We start from the raw sequence: 14,868 nt of genomic DNA on the forward strand, positions 1-14,868 counted from the left end.
GAAAAACAAGTTATCATCTTTTGTTGCCGGAGAACGGTTTTAGTCAAAGGAAGAAAAACTTTCAGTACAGCTACAACCAGGCTAAGTTCCTTTTCATCGGTTCGGTGCTTCTTCCGATTTCATATGAAGAAGCCGGCCTAGTGCTATTTTTTCTCGAGAGATGTCTATTGCTTGCTGTATTAGCGGAAAAATATTTGGTATAATTTGTGTGCTTTGTGAGTTGTCAGTGAGTCTCGTAGCGCGTAAAACTTACCCCGATCGATCGCACTGATTGAAGGGAGTATGACGGAAGTTTTAAAACCTTGATGCAATGCTGTTCATGTTTTTGCAGCAGGGCTGCTAAAGGCTAGTTTCCCAACCTTCGTGTCCATGGACAAATACTTCTCGACACAACCCTCTGGACAGCTACCGCCATCTATAAGGGACGGCGACACACAGTACAGCTCTGCTGCTCTTCCCTCTGTGCAAGAGTGCAAGAGTTTCACAAATCTTTAGAAGGATGTGTTTTTTTTTTGTATGTGTGCATCGGAAATCTAAGAATCATTCACAAATTCTATAACCCTCATTGCTATACATAGTTTTATACCACTGCAATGCTCCCGGAGAAGTACTGTATTTTTTGTTTCTTCTGTTTTGGATTGCAAGTAATACGTAGGGTCTTGGAAAATGCTTAAGGCACTAAACTAAGCGGTAAAATGTAGACCCTTTCAAAATAAAAATTGACAAGATGCGGGTGTTATGTTCGTGCTTACACTCCCGCGCGTCTAAGAGGTTCTATTTGCCCGAAGCAAAATAAAACGTATGTTAAAAATTTCCCGATTTCTTGTGTTCAGGAAATGAACTGCGTTCACAGCCGAGGCGCTGCACACTGTACAGTGACGTTCTGCACTACTATTTTAAATATCTTCGCGTACAGCACACAAGAATCACATGATTACACCGTGTTACGTTATCTTATGTAATGTTAAAATAAAAGTCAAATGTTTTCTCTACTTTAGCACCCAAAAACCCACGATGTCTTTTCTTTCTATGATACATCAGACTATTTTCTCCGAAATATTTAGCGGATTGCGACGTCCCTACAGGATGCACACCCCCAGATCAGCTGCGAAACCTCTAGAATAGCTGCTGTCGACTTAAAAAAAAAGCAAGGTTAAATATCTTTTACACATTTCTACAGCAGCAGATATATGAGTCAAGATAATGGCCTTGTTTGTTCATTTGTAAGATGAAATAAACGTGACGGGAGAATATAGTACACTAGCCAAATTGCTTAATAAAATAAAGAAGTGGTCGTACAACGATGTTACACCAATTCGAGCACTGGTAATTTACGCAATTTACAATGGCCTGCAAATTGCCGTTCCAAATTGTGCAGTGGCGGGACTGTTAAAATAACCAGCTCGCTTCGCCTCGGCTAAAGGAGTAGTGAGTGCTTTCTCCCGAAACCTAATATGTAAAAAATATAAAACACACACAAACACGCACGCGCACATGCACACATATACTCGCGCAGACATACACACACAAATTGAAATAATACTGTACTTTCGACATCCACCCGCATCTCTTTCATTTTACTAAATCTTTCGCCAACATTTGTTTATATAAATGGCTAAGTTCGTGACTGAAAAATAGGAACAAATAAATGAAACAAGTAACTGTTAAAATAAAAATATAAAACAAACTCCATCGTACCACAAGATTCCTCAAACCCTGATGTCCCCAAGAGTCGACATTATACCACACACACAAAAAAAGGCTGTTCACGGCGCATATGCGAGCTTCGTCTGAGATCAGCAAATTGCCGCAGCCGCCGTTTTTCGATCGATATAAATTCCCCCGCATTAGGCGAGAGACCAAAGACAAATCGAAGTTGCCACTGCTTCCCTTCGCCACACGGGCACAATCATCTCTACCATTACTTTCTGTTATTCCGTCGACATGTCGACACGAGCGCCTTATTTTTCTTCTTCTACTTCGCCTCGGTTGTGCGGTCGGAGATCCGAACAGTCAAACACGATTTTCTTTGCTTTTTTTTACTTCCGACGCAGCGGGTTGACAAATGGCGCAAACAGAGCTCCGGCCCATCGAGCAGAAGGAGACGCGCGAACATATATCTCCGTGCTCGGGGTGCTAAGCATACGAGCAAATCCGCGGTGTGTAAACCGAACCCGTCCTTCCCGGCTTAATAAGATGACAGGTATATGTCACCTATAGCTCAAACACTTAGTATCGACCGCGTTGCCCACGCCGACCCACACGACCGAGAAGAATGAAAGTGTGAACAGCCTCCCCTTGTCCCATCGTCTCCTTATAGGATGAGGCAAACTCAGCAATCAAGCCCGAGCCCGACGCCGAGAGCCCTTCTACACGTTGATTGGATACGAGGCTCCGCCGGTCTTTCACGCAGCATTCGTATCCAATCCATGACTGCGTTCGGTCTTACCGTTATGACGTCACTATGCTACAACGCACGGGCTTTGATGATTCTAGGAGGTGTCGCATCGACCCGGAGCAGACATCAAACGGAGGAATGCTGCACGGCGCAACTTGGGCCTTGACTGTACGCGCCCAAGGCCGAAACCATTTACGCTGCACACAATTTGTTCGTTCAGGTGGTGACGTCATAGCCTGCTGTGCTAGCGTTCTGCTTCAACTCTCCTCCTGTCAAGGCCTTGTTGTACTCCGATGTTGAGCGCAGCGCGTGTAGCGTAGCGCAGAACGTGAGCCTTTCATTGGGCGGCGAGCAGGAACTCGATATCTGCGACCGAGCAGTATCGGTGTGTGCTTCGCTACGTCGCGCTTGCTACGTTCGACGTAGGAGCATAACAGAGCCTTTAGGGCGTTGGCGACCGCCCGCCGGCTTCTGGTACCTGACCGTTCATTGCTGTGGCACCGTGCTAGATTGTCGACTAGGGCTCTTTTTTGTGTGTCCTTTAGCCGCAATCAAACTGCTTAATACCTCATAGAGAAAACACGTTGTAAACGTGATGAGCGAATCATTTGGAGACAAGCCTCACCCATGTTTCAAGCGTGTTTGTGTCCCGCATATGTGTGCTTCAAATGTGTCGGCAGACAGGTATTTTATGGCCAATGCGACCGCCGTACAAAGAAGAAATACCTTTCACTCTGCACTCTGTACATCGTCTTACGCGGTGAATTACGAATATTGATCCCGAAACTCCTGAACCTAAAGAAATAGTTTCTAAGGGCGTTGCAACGAACGAATAATCGGATTGGGCTTGGTTGCGACGGAACTATCGTTCAAAAATTCGGCGCGGGATTTAAACGTCTAAAATGAATAGAAGTAAGAAGCGTCGACCTCAGACCCATCATGACCGAATTTCGCGGATAATAGGATGTTTTTTTGTTTATCTTTTTTAAATATTTGAGACGGCAACTTTCAAACCACGAGACGTCTCGACATCTCGAGGTCTGGAAGTCTGAAGCAGACGACGATCGCACGCAGAATGACAGACAGAAGCATGTCGTCTGCAACAGTTTGAATTATTTGCATAATGGAAACATTTTTATCTCGTATTTATTGGGAACATTGCAAGAGCAAGAAAACACATCCGGTTTATAGAAGCTTCCAGGCAGCTGTGCATGGGTACCGCCATAATCTCCTTTCAGTTTTTGTTTCCTCTTATTACGTTCGTTTTACTTCATCATTGCCACAGCAGGATAGGTTATTGCCACTTTAGATGCTGCTACTCTGTCCTTCTCCCTAGCATAGGCCTTTGTAGAGGCTCGTCAACGCTCGCTTCAGGGGCTCGGCATTTCGGTATCAGATAAGAGAAGGTCGGCAATGGCGGTTCAGTTTGGTGCGTGTTGAAACACCGTATATTCAAACGAATATTATTTACGTGCGATACGGGATACTGCCTGTCGAAAGGCATCACACGAATGGAGCTCGGCTAAAAATACGGTGAGAGAAGCTCCTGTTAATACATGATACCAAAGCAGCACAAAGATCTCAATTCGACATTGAAGTTGACGCGCACTGTAATGGGAGCGAATGTTTTGACTAAAGTTATCAGTTTGAGACCCCAATTTCATTTGCAGGCTCGCAATATAGGAGAGTCATTCGTATTGCAGCGAGGCGAGAAAAAAGCCCGTTCATTCCTCAGCCTTTGCAAGACCCAAAGAGGAAAAAGAACTGGGTAAAAACATCAGACAAATGTATATATATATATATATATATGAACGAATATGTGCAGATGAATGAGCCGTACTTAATCCAATGAATCAGAGAATCAAAGGTTCCAGGAACCCACCGAAAGCCAAAAATTGGCGGAGCCAGTTTTTGGCTTTCGGCGGGTTCCTGGAAACTTTGATTCTCTGATTCATTGGATTAAGTACGGTTCATTCATCTGCACATATTCGTTCATATCCTCCTCGGAGACCACCTACGATGGTGTGAAGTGCCCGTGTTGAAGTTGACGCGCACTGTATATATATATAAATATAAATATATATATATATATATATATATATATATATATATATATATATATATATATATATATATATATATATATATATATATATATATATATATATATATATATATATATATGTGTGTTTGTGTGTGTGTGTTACAGACAGTCCTTTTGATCACACTAATCACTGAGATAACGTTTGTGCCATCATGGTTTCTTGAAACGCGTAACGGCCTGCACTTCCATGTTGTTACACTTCACATCGTCGTCGTAACAAATCATCATTACGTGATTTGGTTTCGCAGTGTATTTTACTTTTCTTAAATATCAGCGAAGTCTCTACGGGCGGGCGTTCCCGCACTCGCGCGCGCCTCGAACTTCGATCAAAGCTGTACATGGGCCGTGCACTCTTCGTTTCCGAAATCCCAATACAATTTAAACCTTAGACTAAAAGTTCTGTCGCTTGTCACCAGCTTAACTTAACCCAGTCGCCTGCTCTATCAGTAAGAACCACTGGAACCTCGAAGCTATCGTGCCGCCTGCAAGCGAGGCAAAGCCGATTGTAAAACCTTATTACGGGCCCTTATCACCGCTATTTTGCATTTAGCCAATGGAAGAACTCTTCGTGACTAGATGCTTTGAAATCCCAATGCGGACAAAAAATATTAACGTTTTCTCAAAGAAATTTTAACGTCTCGTTGAGCTCGCCTGCGGTTGTTCATACCAACAGCAACAGCAACAACAGCAAAGGTTTGTTCAGAGCACGGTGTCGTGTAATGATGTCATCACTTACGGGATTAAATTGGGCACAAAACAAAGCAATGGCATCACGCATACACTGCAGCTATAGTCAATGACGACTTAAGGAACGAGGGGCGTGGCGATTCCCATGCGTTCTCTTATCACTTGGCAGCCGATGAAATTGAGGCATTGGCCAATATGAACGTATAAGAACGAATCGCGAAGCAAAAAGAGCTAATATAATAAGCCCCCCCCCCCTCCCCTCCGTTTCTTTGAGCAGTCAGTGACCATAATAAACTTCTCAATATATATATATATATATATATATATATATATATATATATATATATATATATATATATATATATATATAGATTTAGAATGAAACGAGTTTCGAGAAAATCCCTTGCCTGTGCGCTGCCAAAGTTTGATGAAAAGCGCTCGACCGATATCCCTTCTTAAAAGAGAGAAAGAAATGCAACTAACAGACGTGCAAACTTGGAATTCGAAAGCCCGTATAGGATTCGGAGGCGTCTGGTTGCAGAGCCGGAATGAATGCATCGGAAACGCTCCGCCGATCGCTCGTGCCTTTGACGAGGCGGGGCCAGGCGGCACCTGCTGCCCCTGCAGTCGCGTTAGCGCTTTTCCCGCCAGGCACCGTCCTGAAATATAGATCGTCACGGCGCCCGAGGCGACGCATCTCTCTGCCTAGTTACCATCGCTTCTCCTCTCTCTCTCTCTCGTTCCCCGTTCGGCCTTCATCTTTTATGGGCCGCCATCTTATCGCGAACGAGGCGTGGCCTTTTTTTCTTTTTTTACTTTCTTTTTGGTAACTCTTGCCTCATCTCGCCTTCCGTCGCACGTCGTAGAACGAATTTTTATCTTTTCGGGGTGCCATGCCTCTTTGTCCTCGCTTTCATACTTGTCTCCCCGTAGGCACTAAACGGTCACATATCGGCAAAATGGATAAAGACCATTCGGGATAATGCAGACCATGCTCAGAGACTCGGTAGATTATGGTGATTAGATACAAAGCAATTTCGACCCTCTCCTCCGCGTGGCCTTCTTAAGATATGAATAGAGCGTCGCGGGCGTCAAAATGAGCCCTTTTGTGAACATTGTCGGCTTCTCACGACAACACCCGGCCACGCAACCGATCACGTGATCAATGATAATCAAATCAAAGCCCATCCATCGAGTTTACCGCGGAGCAGTCAATCACCGAGGCTTATGAAAGAATCTCGTCGAATAACGAGGCGGCAAGTACGTTGACCCGAAATTGAGATCCGAGATGAGACGCAGGAGCTATGTGAAACAACGTACTGGACGTTTACCATTTTTTAGACCACCTGAGACTGGGTGGAAGAAACACGACGACGTGTTTCTTCCACCCAGTCTCAGGTGGTCTAAAAAATGGTAAACCTACCCCAGCTCGCCTGCGCCCTAACTGTTTTTTCATTACTGGACGTGCCATCGCTGACCACATTTTTAGGTCTAAGCAAATTTTCGCCATTGTTATTTGTCGAGCTTCCTCGCTAGATCCGAGTGATTAACTCCCAAAGAACTCAACGGGAAAATGGACGCGTATAACTTTCTTTTTAAGGCAAATGTTTGTAGAATTCTAGCACCACCCAGGAGAACAACAACAGAAAGAAATCTCAGATAGACGAACGCCATCGACTCACAACTGTACTCCGTTCACCCTTAAGCTGATAGGGCGATGGTACTAACGGGTTTGCCAGACCTATCAACCACGTGATGGTGGTGGAGCGCATCAAGTAGTGGTCGATCAATCGACTGATTGGTCCAATGACCACGTGGCATTCACTGGCCTTTCAGTTTAGGGCTGAAGGAGGATACAGCTGTCTAGTGCTTATAGCCTCTGGTGAACAAAACAACTGGGCAGTGGGCGCGTGCGCATGTTTCTGATATCCATCGGAGTGCTCAGAACGCCGGACGTGTCAAAGCTAGCAGCGCGCAGAACGTGATTACCTACTCGAATGGCCTAGGGCAGCACCGCTGGTGTCAGAATACTTTCTTACAGCGTGGCATCGGTCTTTCGTCCGTAAGTCGCCATTGATTACAAATCATTTTCTTTAAGCGATGACTACGCCTGACACCGTTTGTTTATTGAAGGTAATCGAGTATCCGTAGAGCAGTCCATAAACCGAAGAGGCTTGTACGAAACTTCGCTCGCAAAATGTAAATTAAGTGTAAAATGTAAATGTGAATACAGAATAATTAAGGCTGACAATTGATCGTTTAATGTTCCGATTATTCGAGTAATGCTTTCGTCGAGATTATTTATTTTAACCGGTTGATCGGTAAAATTGTGACGAACCGAAATAATGTAAAAATCTCACGCTTTCACCACGCAGACGTGGACAAGTAGAAATGTATAAAGGACAAGCTTTGGGTCACATTTTAGCCTACAGTAAAGTCTTGGGGAAATATTAATAACTCCTGACAAATGCTGAAGGTTACACGTGCCGCGGCCACCTCCCTACGCCTCACAGCGCTACGTCCGTGTCACTTCTTTGTCTGGTCCTCGTCTTTTCGCGCTGTTTCTAGTTCCGAAGCACTTCAACACGTTTGAGTGTCAGTCCAGCGCAGCAGAGACTATTGTGAGTAATCAAAAGAGGTCGCTCTTGCAGAGCTGCAAGAACCTACCGTAGCGTGGCGGCAACAAGCTGCAGTAGCTAAAGCCCCATCATGTTTTAAAAGCAGGGCGGTAAAGTACCTAGGTACAAGTAACTGTAAATCGGTATCTAGGTACTTTTGTTGTATCTGAGGTACAAACCTAGGTGCTTTCATTTCTCGGTATAAGTACCCGTGTCTCAGGTACATTTTTCAGTCACTTGTAACTAAGTGAAGTTACTTTTAAGAAATACTTTTTTATGCACTTCGTCAAAATGGTAGAAACTATAAATCTTGAAGTAGTAACACACTACCATGTGCCCTGATTAACATTAAGTTGGGTACGACCTGGGAGGCACTGACTTGATCGAACGACGTTTTAGCGAACGAAGCCCCGTCCATGATGTTTTATCCGACGACCCTTTAGCGAATGGCGGTGTTCATTTGAGTGAGCGGTGGATTAGCGATGCCGTTCTGGTGATATCAATTTACGCAAACATCAGCTACTTAAAAAGCGTCGTCAAGCGAACAAAGTTGTGACGACGAAGACCGCGAGCACTTCTTTAACTTCGAAACATTGTCGTCATATGCTTAATGAGAGCAGGAATATGTACAGTACACCGAACTTTTTCGGGCAAGAAGTCTGGAGTGTCTCAAGCACATGCCGCTGATGAAAAGCGTGTTCTTAAAATACAGCCCTGAGAGCTTCCAAGCAGAGCGGCGGTAAAGCGCGTTTTTAGCATAGGAGGAACAGTTGCTACTAAACTGCGATCGAAGCTGTCAGATAAACACTTGGAGGAGGTCCTGATTTGAAGTCAAATAGAGCACTTAAGTGAAAAAGATAACGTGTCTTCGAATGCTCGTGTGAATGCGGTTTTTCTTATTTTTCGCATTGACACCAATACAGCACATTTATCGGACTCGTTTTTGTGTGTATCCTTAGTATAAAAAGCTTTACTTTCAATATATTCGGGCTGATTTGGGGAAAATAAATAAAGTAGCTTTGAAGTAACTGTCCTTGCACCTAGATAAATTTCTAAGCGAGTACCTAGGTACCTTTCCGTGTGAGTAACTGTAACTGTATCTTAGGTGCATTTTTGAAGTAACTTTTACAACCCTATTTAAAAGTAGCGTAAGTTGCGTCGGAGCAAAAACACGTGCAACGTGCAGCCATTGGGAAGATTATGGTGTCACAGCGAAGCACTGAACTAGATTTCAGACGCAATGTTCTTCCCAGAAGTGGCGAGCGGCACATGTCTCGAGCATTTACACAACAGTGAATGGCGCCATTTTTTCCAGGATAGAGGAACTTTAGCAGTAGCGAAAGTCCCTTGAAAAAAATTCACAGGCCTTGAGGAGGGCGTATTGTTTGATTACACACTGTGTTATCTGGTACTGACGTGTGTGTTGTCTTTTCCTTCTCAAATAAAACATTTCAGTTGCGAGTACAGCTGTTGTTCTGTCGTGTCTATTCCTTTTATCATCCTCGATTTTGGAAGATGTTACACCCACCATCTCTAACTTTTACCGACTCGCCCAGTTTAACACCTTGTTAGAGTAGACATCATCAAAATTACATACGCCATTTAAGGACCCTCACAAAAAGATGTACACTCCAATGAAGAAGTGTCTCCAAGCTTGCCCGAGACCCCAATCGCTACTATTCTTGAGTTGTGTGCGGGTGTAGGCAAACTAAAAAACCTCCAAGTACACCTCCACATTGACAAAGCTATTGCCCCGGTTGCTCAGCCCCATAGCAGAATCCCATTTGCATTCCGAAGCGAGGTAGAAGAAAAAATAACCCAGCTCTCTGCCCTTGACATCATCAATGACGCAACCGGACCTACTTCATGGGTATCTACAGTCGTAAATGTGCTAAAGCCGCATAATCCAGAGGGCATTCACTTATGCATCGACATGAAATGTGCGAATAGGTCCATTCTTCGCGAGAGGCACGTCTGCCCTACCATCGATGACGTGATCGCAGCGCTGAACGGATCAACACTATTAACCAAACTAGACCTAAAAGATGGTTACCACCAACTAGAACTTGATAATGAATCAATCGCAACACTTGACACACAACAAACTGTATCGCTACAAACAACATATGATTAAAATTAAGTGCAGCTGCCGAGGTTTTCCAGTAAACAATCCGTCAAGTACTCAACGGCATATCTCACGTCCTCAACATCAGTGATGATATACTCGTGTTTGGCAAAACAAAGGATGAACATGATCAGGCTCTCCAGGCAACTCTCGAAAGGTTGACAGAGAATGGCCTCACAGTTAATCCCCAAAGATGTCTCTATGCACAAAAATAACTTTGTTTTTTCGGTCACATCTTTTTTGTTTCTTGAATCAGAAGAGATGCCCAGAAGACTGGAGCACTAAAACAAATGCCAGCCCCTGCTACCGCTCGTGAAGTCCGAGGTCTGCTTGGCACGGTAAATTATTGTGGATGCTTCCGACCTAACCTTACTGACATAACATACCCTCTTCGGCTTCTCACAGAAAAGAACACCAAGTAGGTGTGGGGGCCAGAAGAGCAAGCTGCTTTGGATGTGCTGAAAGAAAAGCTGTCCAAAATCCCCAACCTTGTTTTTTTTTTATGGTACAAAAGAAATCATCCTCACAGTCGACTCGTCGCCTGTTGGCCTTGGTGCCATCCTAGCACAGAAGGAAACCAACAGCACCGACATTGTCGCGTACGCTAGTCGGGCTTTGACCCCCACTGAAGCGCGGTATTCACAGATTGAACGTGAATTGCTTTCAGTTGTCTGGGGAACATAGTATTTTCATCTGCATCTATACGGCAACAGTTTTCTTTTTCGCACAGACCACAAACCCCTTGTGTCCATCTTCACCAACCCAGGGGCCTGTATGTCTGCACGAATTGAACGCCTTGTATTGAGAATTCAACAATACAACTTCAGAGTGGAGCACACGTGTGCAAACAACAACCGTTCGGATTAGCTGTCTCGCCACCACATGCCGAGCTCTCCTGCTGACGCCCGCCTGGCTCATAGCACTAATGCATATGTCAGCTTCATTCCCCACCACAACATTCCAAAAGCCATCACTCGTGCAGAAGTAGCTGCCGCTACTATAAATGACCCCCATATACAAAAGGTGACTGCTGCCCTCAGAAATCCTGCCAGGTGGAACGACCCAGCACTCAGAGTTTATATCCGTACAGCACGAGCTCTCTCTGACGCACAGCGGCCTACTACTGAAAGGAAATTGCCTCGTTCTACCGGCTGCCCTCCAGCAACAAGCGATATTTCTCGCTCACATTGGGCACACATCTCCAAAAAGAAAGCGCTCATGAAGCGAAAAGTATGGTGTCCTTACCTAGACAGCATGGTACAAACTACTCTCAAAAAGTGTATGGCATATCAGGCAACCATCCAACATTGACACTCTGACCCCGTCGTGATTCCATCGAAGCCAAATCAACCGTAGGAGGCACTCTCGCTTGACTTCGCGGGACCTTTCCCTAGCGGCAAATACATAATGGTTCAATGGATGATACGTCTAGCTATCCCCTTGTGGCGGTATTATCATCGTTGGCGGCCCCAACTGTCATCACCAACCTTATGAAGATCTTCAGTACTTTTGGAATTCCAACGGTCGTCAAAACTGATAACGGGCCTCCATTCCAAAGACTTGTTTTTAACAATTTAGCTGACTCGCTAAGATTTTGCCATCAGCGGATCAAGGCTTGCTGGCCGTAAATAAATGGTGAGGTTGAACGATTCATGCGCACATTTAAGCGATTTATACAAACGACAATGTTGGAAAACTCTACGTGGACTTCGAATTGAGCAAATGTCTAATGGCCTATAGGGCAACACCTCACTCAACAACAGGGAAAACACCCTTCAAACTACTCTTTGGGAGACCTTCCCGATTCCGCAGACACTAACAACGTGCCACAGGCATGGCAACACGCGAATTACGAAAATTGGAAGAAACACAAGATTTACGCAGATGAACGCAAACACGTGAGACCTCGCAACCTCAAAGTCGGAGACCGGGTACTTTGCAGACAAACCTCAGTCGAACGAGCTCACTTCTACTTATGACCCACAGCCATACAAAGTGGTCGAAATCAAAGGAACACAGGTAACTGCTCAGATAGATAAGAAAATGATTGCAAGAAACTCAAGCTTTTCAAACTTCTCCCTACGAGTACGAAGCTCAGCGAAGATGATGAAATGATTAATACGGATGATGCTGAGGAAGAAAACTCCATGAATACGCCTCACAGCCACCTTAACCAGGAAACTGAACAACACGTCGACGTGGGGGAGAGACGAGAACTACAACCCAGTGAAGCTCAAAGGTCCAGTGAAGGACTACGATCGGCTCCGGAAGCTGAACAACAGCTCGACGTGGAGGAGGACGAAAGAGGCCAGGATTCGTTGAAGCCCCTGGCCCTGATTTATCAGGAACAGCACAACCGGTCCCTACAAGGTGCCCTCCTGCAAGACTCAGGGACTACGTCTGCGCCTAATAAGCCTTTCGCTCTGTTCATTTTTTTTTTTTTTTTTTGCTTCTTGGGGGAAGCGATGTAGTGATGTAGATTTTAAGTTTGCGAGTGACCACTGTATATAGCGGCGGGGACAAAGAGGAATAAAGCAAGTGAATGGCAATGGCCGCCCCATATTTATTCTGCCCACCGCGGTAGCACTCAGTTTATTCAGCACACTTTCAACGCTACACGGACATTAGAGCTTTAGCACGGAATACGTTTACATTACCCTATAGTTTTCGCCTGCGACAAGCGTGCTATTGACACCGCCCATGACCGGCCAGCGTTCCGCCGCGCTTTGCATCCACGTGATGGGCACTCGTTGTACCGTTAGCAGAAGACGCGGGTGGCGCGAGGACGACGCTTTAGGCGAGCACGGCGGAACTGTGTGCGTTAACCTGCAGCGGAGCTCGCTCGTGGGGATATAAAGCTCTCCGTTATGCATCTAAAAAGTGAAGGCGATAACAAGACGAGATCTAGCTGCCTTTTTCGCACCTACACAAGTCGAACGCGATAGAACGTGAGAGCCAAGCCCCCGGCGCCGGCACTCCGCTTTCTTATGTATCTTGATGAAAACAATTTTTCAAGCACCCATCATGACACCCGTAAATTATATCGTAAAAATGCGCAAGCTTTACTCTGCTTTTGCATGCAAGTATTCGTAGTTACACAACATGCCGCTTGGCTGCCTGTAAAGGATTTTGCCTCCAATAAACTATTTTTGGATCCCTTCTTGTTGCCGTAAAACAGGCGGCGTCGAAATGATGGAATAGCGGACGATGCCGGAGACTGCCCGCGTGCGCTCGCACGACTGGGAGACGGTATGAGATGCCAGACTAGACGCACCGGTCGGACCCCGGACATCGCGACAAGTTGACACTAGGCTTGCGAGCGTGTTCTCTCGAGCAGAGAAGCCAATCAAGATGTAGTAGGTGGGGGCACTGTTCTATGGTCGCGTCTTTGAGCGGACCCTGACCTCTACCCAAGTGCGTCTAACAGCAAAAAAAAAAAAAACGAAAACATAATTGTGGTAAAAAGAAACGTGCGCTCGAATGAAACATAAGAGAATGTTTACGTATCAGCGTAATATTAGTCTTCGTCTGTTTTTTAACTTCGCAGCTTTGACAGAAACTTACGAAACAATGATTACGTCGGCTAATATCACTAAGTGACTTAGTTTTAATCTAGTCGAACAATGTCATGATTTGCACTACAACCGCTAAACCAAAAAAAAATCTCGTTTTTTTTTTACATTTGGCTTGGTTTATTTTGTTGTGCTCTTTTGCCCAACTGCGTTTTCTTCAACGGGGGTTTGGCCCAAGAAAATTACAGTGTCTTTTCTACCGCAAAAACGTTAACACCTTCCAATGCCGTGATGAGACAAAAATATATATGTTTTTGACCGTATTGGGGGAGGATGCGCTATTCAAGATCGCGACAGCCGAGCTGAAAAGCTGAGACGCCAAGCCAGCATGAAACTCGCTTGGCGCCTTCGTTACGTCGGAGAATAAACCACCCTTAGAATTTAGCCGGACGCTATTCAACCTTAAAATAAAAAAATAAAACATCGGTCTTTATAACGGCGTTTGTGGCTTTTCTGCTGGTGGCCGGGCGTCCTTATCGATGAATACTCTGTTCACCTCAGCCACCATAGAGAATATTTTATTTGGTCTGACCATGGCTTGTCGCTCTTAAGCTCTCAGTGCTCATATCGTGTAGTTGTGAAACTTACGCTGTGGTATAAATGCGGTGATCGCTTTATTCGTTTCTTGACATTCGCTTGTAAATATTATGCCGCCGCAGTCTACCTTCCGCTTGGCTTTTAAACATTCTTGTTTTTTGTTTTTGTTTTTTTGTACAACGTATTATTTTATGATAATGCTATAGTAATAAGCAACTGAGTTTTTGTTGAGAAGAAGCAATGGGTAAATTTAGATTCTTATTGGTTAGCCTATACTCGTCTTTCACCAATAAAAGAACTTAATTATCTTCAAATATAGCCGACATTTCTTTGAATACGTCGGGTTAGGGTCTTACATTCTATCCCAATTGCGAAGAATAATTCGGTAGATGCGTTGGGTTTTTCGCGACTCTAGAATTCATTGTGGTAACTTTCATTATATTAAAAAAGTTTGAACTTGAAAAGTAGTTCCCATATTTTAAAAGCACTACTCATTCATCTGAAGTAAGACAGAAATTGACGGCTCAAAAACGTAATCTCCTTCATCTTATCTCATCCTCCGCACTGTCAATATTACAAATATTTTTAGATACTTTCTCGTGTGCGTGTGTGTGTGTTCTTTCTTGCTTTCTGTGTTGTTATTGTGCCATTTTTGTAAACTTTGTTTTTGTTTTGAAAGCCACCAAGAAAATCAGCCCTCTTTCCTGGAGCGTGGCCTGCATAACGCACTAATAAAATCAGCCGTCTCGCCTGCTCGGCTTGCGTACGTAGGATGCTCAATCATGCCCAGAAATGCGCGACGGGAAAACACTAAAAAAAGTTACAGA

The 14,868-nt window shown here is 44.6% G+C and overlaps 1 pseudogene; it reads left to right on the forward strand.

Moving 5' to 3' along the window:
* The window catches only part of LOC115311894, a 66,516-nt pseudogene extending 54,262 nt beyond the window's left edge, over positions 1-12,254 (forward strand).
* The last annotated feature ends 2,614 nt before the right edge of the window (positions 12,255-14,868 follow it).

The sequence above is a fragment of the Ixodes scapularis genome, unplaced genomic scaffold, assembly GCF_016920785.2.
Source record: "Ixodes scapularis isolate PalLabHiFi unplaced genomic scaffold, ASM1692078v2 PGA_scaffold1__304_contigs__length_218370807, whole genome shotgun sequence".
NCBI classification, from domain to species: domain Eukaryota; kingdom Metazoa; phylum Arthropoda; class Arachnida; order Ixodida; family Ixodidae; genus Ixodes; species Ixodes scapularis.